Source organism: Corvus hawaiiensis, chromosome 8 (genome assembly GCF_020740725.1).
Source record: "Corvus hawaiiensis isolate bCorHaw1 chromosome 8, bCorHaw1.pri.cur, whole genome shotgun sequence".
Lineage (NCBI taxonomy): Eukaryota > Metazoa > Chordata > Aves > Passeriformes > Corvidae > Corvus > Corvus hawaiiensis.
In genome coordinates this window covers 27,600,352-27,607,294 of record NC_063220.1, presented here as the reverse complement: position 1 = coordinate 27,607,294, position 6,943 = coordinate 27,600,352, and positions in this window count along the sequence as shown.

The following is a 6,943-nucleotide window of genomic DNA, read 5'->3' as shown; positions in this document are numbered from 1 at the left end:
TTACACCAAAAAGCTGTTCTCTGTTCAGCACTGACAGGTGCTTGCTTCAGTGAAATAGCACATTGTAGGCAGGAGGGCAACCCGGGCAGAACGAATTGCACTGCTTCTCTGATCTGAGGTGACAAAATCCTTTCTTCCATCAGGTTTTAATCCTCTATGGGTAACATTTTACTTACTGTGCTCTGTGCAGAGAAAATGTGATGCAACATTAATTTTCCCTGCTGCTTTATCTGTGGGCAGATTCCCATTTTCCAACTGCAAAGAAGCAAACAAAAGAAAAAACAGTGAACATCCAATAAACCGTTGGAGTTAAAAACTTGGTGGCAGAAAGAAAGGAGGGAATCAAAATCTTTATCCCAAAAAACCCTATGACTGCTGGAAAAAACCCTCACCAGACAAAAACCCACTGGCTTGATAGAATCACAGGAAGGAATGCCCACAGCATGTATGCTGTAACAAACCCAGGGTTTATACAGTACAGGAACATTCACAGCACACTTAGTGAAAATGTGTACATTGCACTTGGCCACAGTATTTGCTGCTGCACATGACAGGGAACTAATCTACCTCTTGTAACAGCGAGTGCTAAACACAGAGGAAGATTTTTTCACCCAGAGCAACTGTAGTAGGTAATAACACAGCAGAAGTATGAATGCTGATGCAAATCCTAACTGTAAGAACCTATTTGCAGTCTGCAACAGAGAGTGAAGTACAGAAGAGCTAACAAGGGCCATTACGAGGATGTCATGCTAACCTTCTTCCAATCTTCTCACAAACCATTCTCAGCCAGCTGTCTCATCTGGCAAGCACAACCAGAGTTCAGCTCCTGCTTTCAGTGTGCTGACATGAGATTTTGGTTTCCTGGAAGGATCTTCTGAGGATCTGTGAAGCAAGTAAGCACATAATCCCCCAGGACCTTCCCCTAGCCATTCAAGCAGCCTGAGCAAGATGATGGGGTGTGTGTAAGGAGTCAGACAGCAGCTCTGTCTATTATAGAATAAACAACCAGCAGCTTTGCTGCCAGGGATCCCAGCAGCACCTGCGTTGGGACTGGCAGCAGGGAGAACAAGACTGCCTTGGACAGAGTTTAGGAGTGTGTCAGCTCCCATCCACTGAAGGCCAGTCCAGTGAGATAAACCTTTAATAACTTCTCAGAGAAGCTATGTCTTCAGACAGCAAGGACCCACAGAAGCATACCCATAGGATAATGGCTATTTGATGAGTATTAGCAATGATTCCATTTGATGCTAAATAAAACTTAGGCCTCTGAGGACAAACCATGGTCATATAATTGTGGAAAGCGAGATCTCTTTCCCCTTGCAGTAAAGGATCGTGTAATTAATGCAAGCACAAATTAAAATTTAAATAATTGATAATATTATTACTAAAGAGCTATATATAGCAATGTCAAGAGGCCTAGAAAATCTGGCAGTAATTGAATTAAGCATGTCTAAGGAGCAGCACTAAGCAATCTTCCCACACACATACCCCAAACAAACAATGCCTGGCCCAGAGACATCCCTAGCACAGGAATGGTGTGGGAGAGAACAGAATAATGTTAATAAGGAATAGGGCCACACGGCCTGAAGTTGTTCATCAGAAGAGCCACAAGCAGCTCAGCTGCATGAAGTGAAGGTAGTGATTTGTGCCACGCAAAGCAGTGGAACAGCTGAGGACTTTAATGAGAGCAAAGGACATTTTATAACATTCTGAGTGGAATGGGAACTTCAGCTATGGGTTTGAAATGAGCATCAGAGCACCCTGTCCATTACTGTAGGGCTTTAATACATGAATAGTCAGGTAGTGCTGACAACTGGCCTACACAGAAACAAGGTGGCATTAATGACTAAATTCTTTGGAGGAAGGGAAAACATAGCAATGGCCAGAGAGAGATAATCAACAGGATGATAGGTGGTAACAGGTGATAAGTCTGTTAATGAGAGGTCAAACAGCAGCTGTCAAAGCAGAAAAATTCAATATGCCTTCTCCTGTTTCAAAACCACAGCAGTACTGGCCAAAAGCTAAGAACATTCCAAGACCCCCAAAGCTCTTGTGTCTCTCGGAACACTCCTCCCTTGTTCAAGAATTACTTCCCCTGCTTTGTATCCAACGGCTTCTTTCCTGTTCTGTAACATCATAAGTCTGACAGTGAAAGGTTTTTCCCTTGATGCAAGGTTCTTTCCCTGTCTGGCATTCATAAGTGATTACAGATGGAATGAAAGCTCTTGGGAATGGGGAGAGGTACAAAAAATTCTCTCATTGGTGATCATCATGAACAATTTACATGGGAACTTAGAGCAGTGCTGCTCAAACCCAAGCTCCTGTCACTATTAAAAAGAATTACTATTTAATGAGCTTCTGTTTTCTTTAATGGTGTAAGATTAAGGCTGCTTGCCACCAGGTGAATACTAATAGACAATTTTTAAGCAAATGAGGCCCTCATTCCCTTAATTTTAATAAATGATGGAATAAAACATGCTTTCTTATTTTCCACTTTGTTAAGCAGGAGCTTCACTACAGACTCCTTGCTTCAGCAATTGAAAGCATTTGGGCTTACTTTGTACCTTTCCCTTTAAGGTTTTATTTAGAGAAAAAATTTTATGATAAAAATTGAAAAGAAACATTATGGCACAACAATTAACTGCACAGAAAGCTCATTTCAGTTTAATATTCTACTGCAGTGTGTGAACTGAGGGAGAGCAAGAGAAATCAGTCCCGCTCAAAGCAAACGGGAAGCTGACAGGTGAAGCTTGGTGGTGTGGTTCATGAGCAAGTTACTGTGAGAAAAGCTGGAGGGGAGATTTCCAGCACATTAGCTGAACCATGGGAACTGCCTGTGCTCATGCCACCTCGAGAGGTAAATGTGTAGCTTGCCCCCAGGTGAAAATGGATCTTGCCATTTCCAACACAAAGCGCATCACTGGCTTGAAAGAAGCACCTGAAGGCAAATAATGAGGCAAAACAGCAGAAGATTATGAGGGATTCCTCCCAAGGCCTGTCGATAGCAGAAGGTATGAATATACTTGTTTAGAAATCTAATATGTGGACTAATGATTATTCTGAAGTAGGAACCGGACTTTAAGCACTGGATGGGTGCAGAGAGGATCTCTGAAAGCCACATAGGAATTGCAGCCTAGGGAAGATGGAATCAGGATGCAAAGGGAAATAGAACATACTCAGCTGATGGATTGGACAAAAAAAACTTTGCAGCAGCAGTTTTGGGAATAATATATTTGTTGAGAACAAAGCTAATGGCGTTGTAGCAAACAAAAATACAAAGAGAAGGGCAGAACTTAGAAGAAAGCATGTCAATTATTAGGAGGCACACAGCAGGCCATATCTTTTAAGATCTTACAGAATAAGAACCTGCAGATTCTAGAAGTAACCAATATCAAATTATGTCTAATTAAAGTTTAAATAAAAGGCAGGACTGGTATTTTTCACAGTAAAATATAGTAAGGAAGGCTTAAAAGAGGGCAATTAAGAATTCTCCACTAGCCATCATCAGCTAGAGCTGCTGGAGAAGACACCCAACAAGGGATGGTAGATTTTAATTTGGACTGATTGAATCATATATATCAGAGTGGGCTGTCTCAATCATCTACACAGGTACTGTAAGTGAAATTATATTTGTAGAGGAGAAAAAGAGTGAATGAAAGCCAGAACCTGCTGAAATCTCTGTGAAAGTTTGAATGGGTTAAGCAGTACTTCCATATTGTGCAAAACCCTAAGCACAACTACAATCAACTCTTAACCACCCTGAGCCTAAATGCCATCTTAGAAAGCAGAATTTGTACAACTGCAGCTAAATTAATTGGGCTGACAGAAAACATATGATGAGATTTTTTTTCAAAATCGAGTGTAATTACAATTCCCTTTAACCCATTTCTTCCTCACAGTTGCGTTACATAATTGCACAATTTCAAAGTCAAAACATAATAATAATTTATCATCAGTAAAAACATTCAGATGTTCTTTCAAATGCAAGTATTACAGAAACAATTACATTTTGCTTTAAAAGCAGGAACACTCAGTGCTCTGCTCATTACTGGTGCTCAGAATACAACAATCATGTTATTCAGGATACTTATTGTCCACATAGGTGCCTGGCAAATTGCTCTGAACATTTTCTAGTGCAGTTATGGACAGATTGCTTAAAGGCTGCATCCAATAAATGGAACAGCATTGTGACATGGTTTGTACTATTTATAAGAAAATATAAGCAGCTTTAAATCCCCTCCATCTAAGGGTGTAGAAAGTCTTGAGACTATGCAGTGGTTATCAACAGGTAGCTATATTTTTCCTTTAATAATAAAGCTAAAAGGAACAAGCCATGAATGAATGACTAGGGAACAATTAAAATTACTGACATTTTTAATTTTACAGCACTGGTTGGTAACTTACAGCGTTTTTAATTAAAGGTGTTGTTTTTCTTGTTTAATTCTTCTCTGTATTAGTGCTTTAATTTAGCTGGCTGCTAAACTGCATCTGCAGGCGTGCAGAAGAGGTTGTACAGAGTGGGAAATAGCAGGGGGAATGGACAGGATTTTTGTGGGACTGCAAGCTTAAAACCTTAAAAAGTTCAGAAGCTTTCTCTCCAATTTGCAGGTTACAGAAGCCAAGAGATCCAACAGAGGTAGGACGTGGATTTAGCTAGTTTATTTGAGCTTGGCTTGTGTCCATATGCTTTTCTTCTCCTTCAATACTGCATAGGGACAGCCACCACCATCTAGAAGAATTATCAGACTTGGCTCTAATGACCCTACATTCTGATTTTCGGAGAGGAACCTATTGATTCAGTTGCAACTCCAGTGGAAGATGTAATAGAAGACCAGCATGATTTTTCTAGTTGAGATTTTTTTTTTGTGCACTTGGGATCCATTAGTATTTACTAATAAGTCAAAGCTATGTAAATACACAGGGTGTAGTTTCCCCTCAAATTCCATAGGTACTTTGATATGGAAGGCTGCTTGGGTAGTGTTCTGACTGTCTGCCTTAGGTTTTTGAAGGAAATACCCTTGCACAGACATAATCTGACAGATCCTTGCCCTGTTCCCTTCAAGTTTAACTGGAGACTACAGTAGTTGCCTTTATATAAACACACAAAATTAGAAGTGGAGTGGTCATTCAGCTTTACAGCACTGCAGATAACAATGGGAGAATCAGTTCAAGAGGAAGAAGCACAGAACAGCATAACACTGCTCACTCTACATCAATGAACAAGTGCAGTGCAGTGAGACTCCAGCCTCGTTTTTGCTTACAGAGTCCTTCAGAACTGAACCCAGACCCACACAACCTGAGAGACTGGGACACAAAGTTAATTTGACACTTGACTTTTTTTCCCCCTACAGTTTTGCATTTTGTCTGAAGGTTCAGAGCTTGTCCTACTAATTTTTCTCAGTGTTTCAAAAATCCTTCAGAATATCTGCAAGCAAAACTTTACAGCAGGTTTAGAAGCTTCCCTTAATTTCCAGAGCTGATTGGGAGGGAAGCTGACCCTGCAGGTATTAACTGGCAATTTGGATTAAAATGCCTCATTTAAAGAAATTACTCCACGGATGAATGGTTACCTTGCAGGAAGACAAATGTAAACTGAAGGACCATTGAGCTAGCATATGTTTGTGTCCTGAAATAGAAGATCCCTGGGAATAATTGCAAAAAATAGCCAAAATAAACCTGCTTTGCAAAAGCAGCAGGATGATCAACAGTCATATCTGTGGTTTAATTCCAGTTTACATAGGGACCAGAGTCTTTCCTCCTTACTGGAGAGAGCTGTGAGAGCCTGTGCTTTTCTTTTAAATTCACAGACTTCAGGAGGAAGGCTTGAGACCATTTTAACAGGAAGATTAAAAGTGAAACAAAAAAGGAATAATATTCAGATGGTTTGATTTTCCTTATTCTAACTCAGTTTCCCCTTTGCACTGCAAAAGTGAGGTACACAATGAGGGAGTGACAATAGCCAGACTATTTTTCAACAAGTTTACAGCTTAAGTACACAAGGCACATAAAATGGAAAAGGGAATGCTTCATTTCCGTTTTGAAGGATGGTCATACAGGGACTAGGAGATTTAGTGATTTGTTCAGAAAGAGCCTGTGCTGTAGAGCAGGAAAACACTCCAGAAATCTCATGCTCATCCTCTCTTTCTCGATGATTAATAATACTACCCTGTTAAAAATTTAAAAATTGCTTGTCAAGGGCACCAGCTCAATATCCTGGCTTCCATCTATTTTTAACATGCATGTGAAAGGAAATGGTTTCAACACTGAAATGAGGATGAAATCCTTCACCAAGAAGGGTTGGTGGGAAGTAATTACAGAGCTATCTTTTGTTAGGATGGTCACATCCACACTTGCAGGGCTCATGGGTTGAGGAAAGCCCTATAATGTCATTTTGGATCTGCATCTTACCTGCTCTGCTCCCCAAAAGTAGCTTCTAAGGACGGTAGTTGCTCAGAGATCCTATTCATGGGGAAGGGTATCTTGGTATGGCATAACCCATGGGTGTGCTGTCAAAAATCTGTGCGTGGTCTAACTCTGCTGCAACGTGTTACAGACAGTCCTGCAACTTTTGCAACAAATGCTTCTCAAAGCAGTAACATGGCTGTAGGCACATATCTCTGTGCCCTCAGTTAAATAAAAGAAAAAAAGGTGCCTTGTTTCTAACACAAATCTCTTGTAAACTACAATTTCCCGTGCCTTTTTTCAACACAAATCTCTTTTAAACTACAATTTCTCATGCCTGCTGAAAAGGCATCTACTGGTTCATTTGGAAGGTCCAATCGGGTGCAGAAAATGGAAAAAATTTCCCAGGTTTCCCAACACAATTAATCCCTAGTGAATCTTCCTGATTAGCTTTCTTTTTGGCAGGTAATTAAGACCTTTAGCAAATTACTCATGTGCTCAGGTTATAAATGTCATTTATTTTATAAGCCCTATTCCAAAA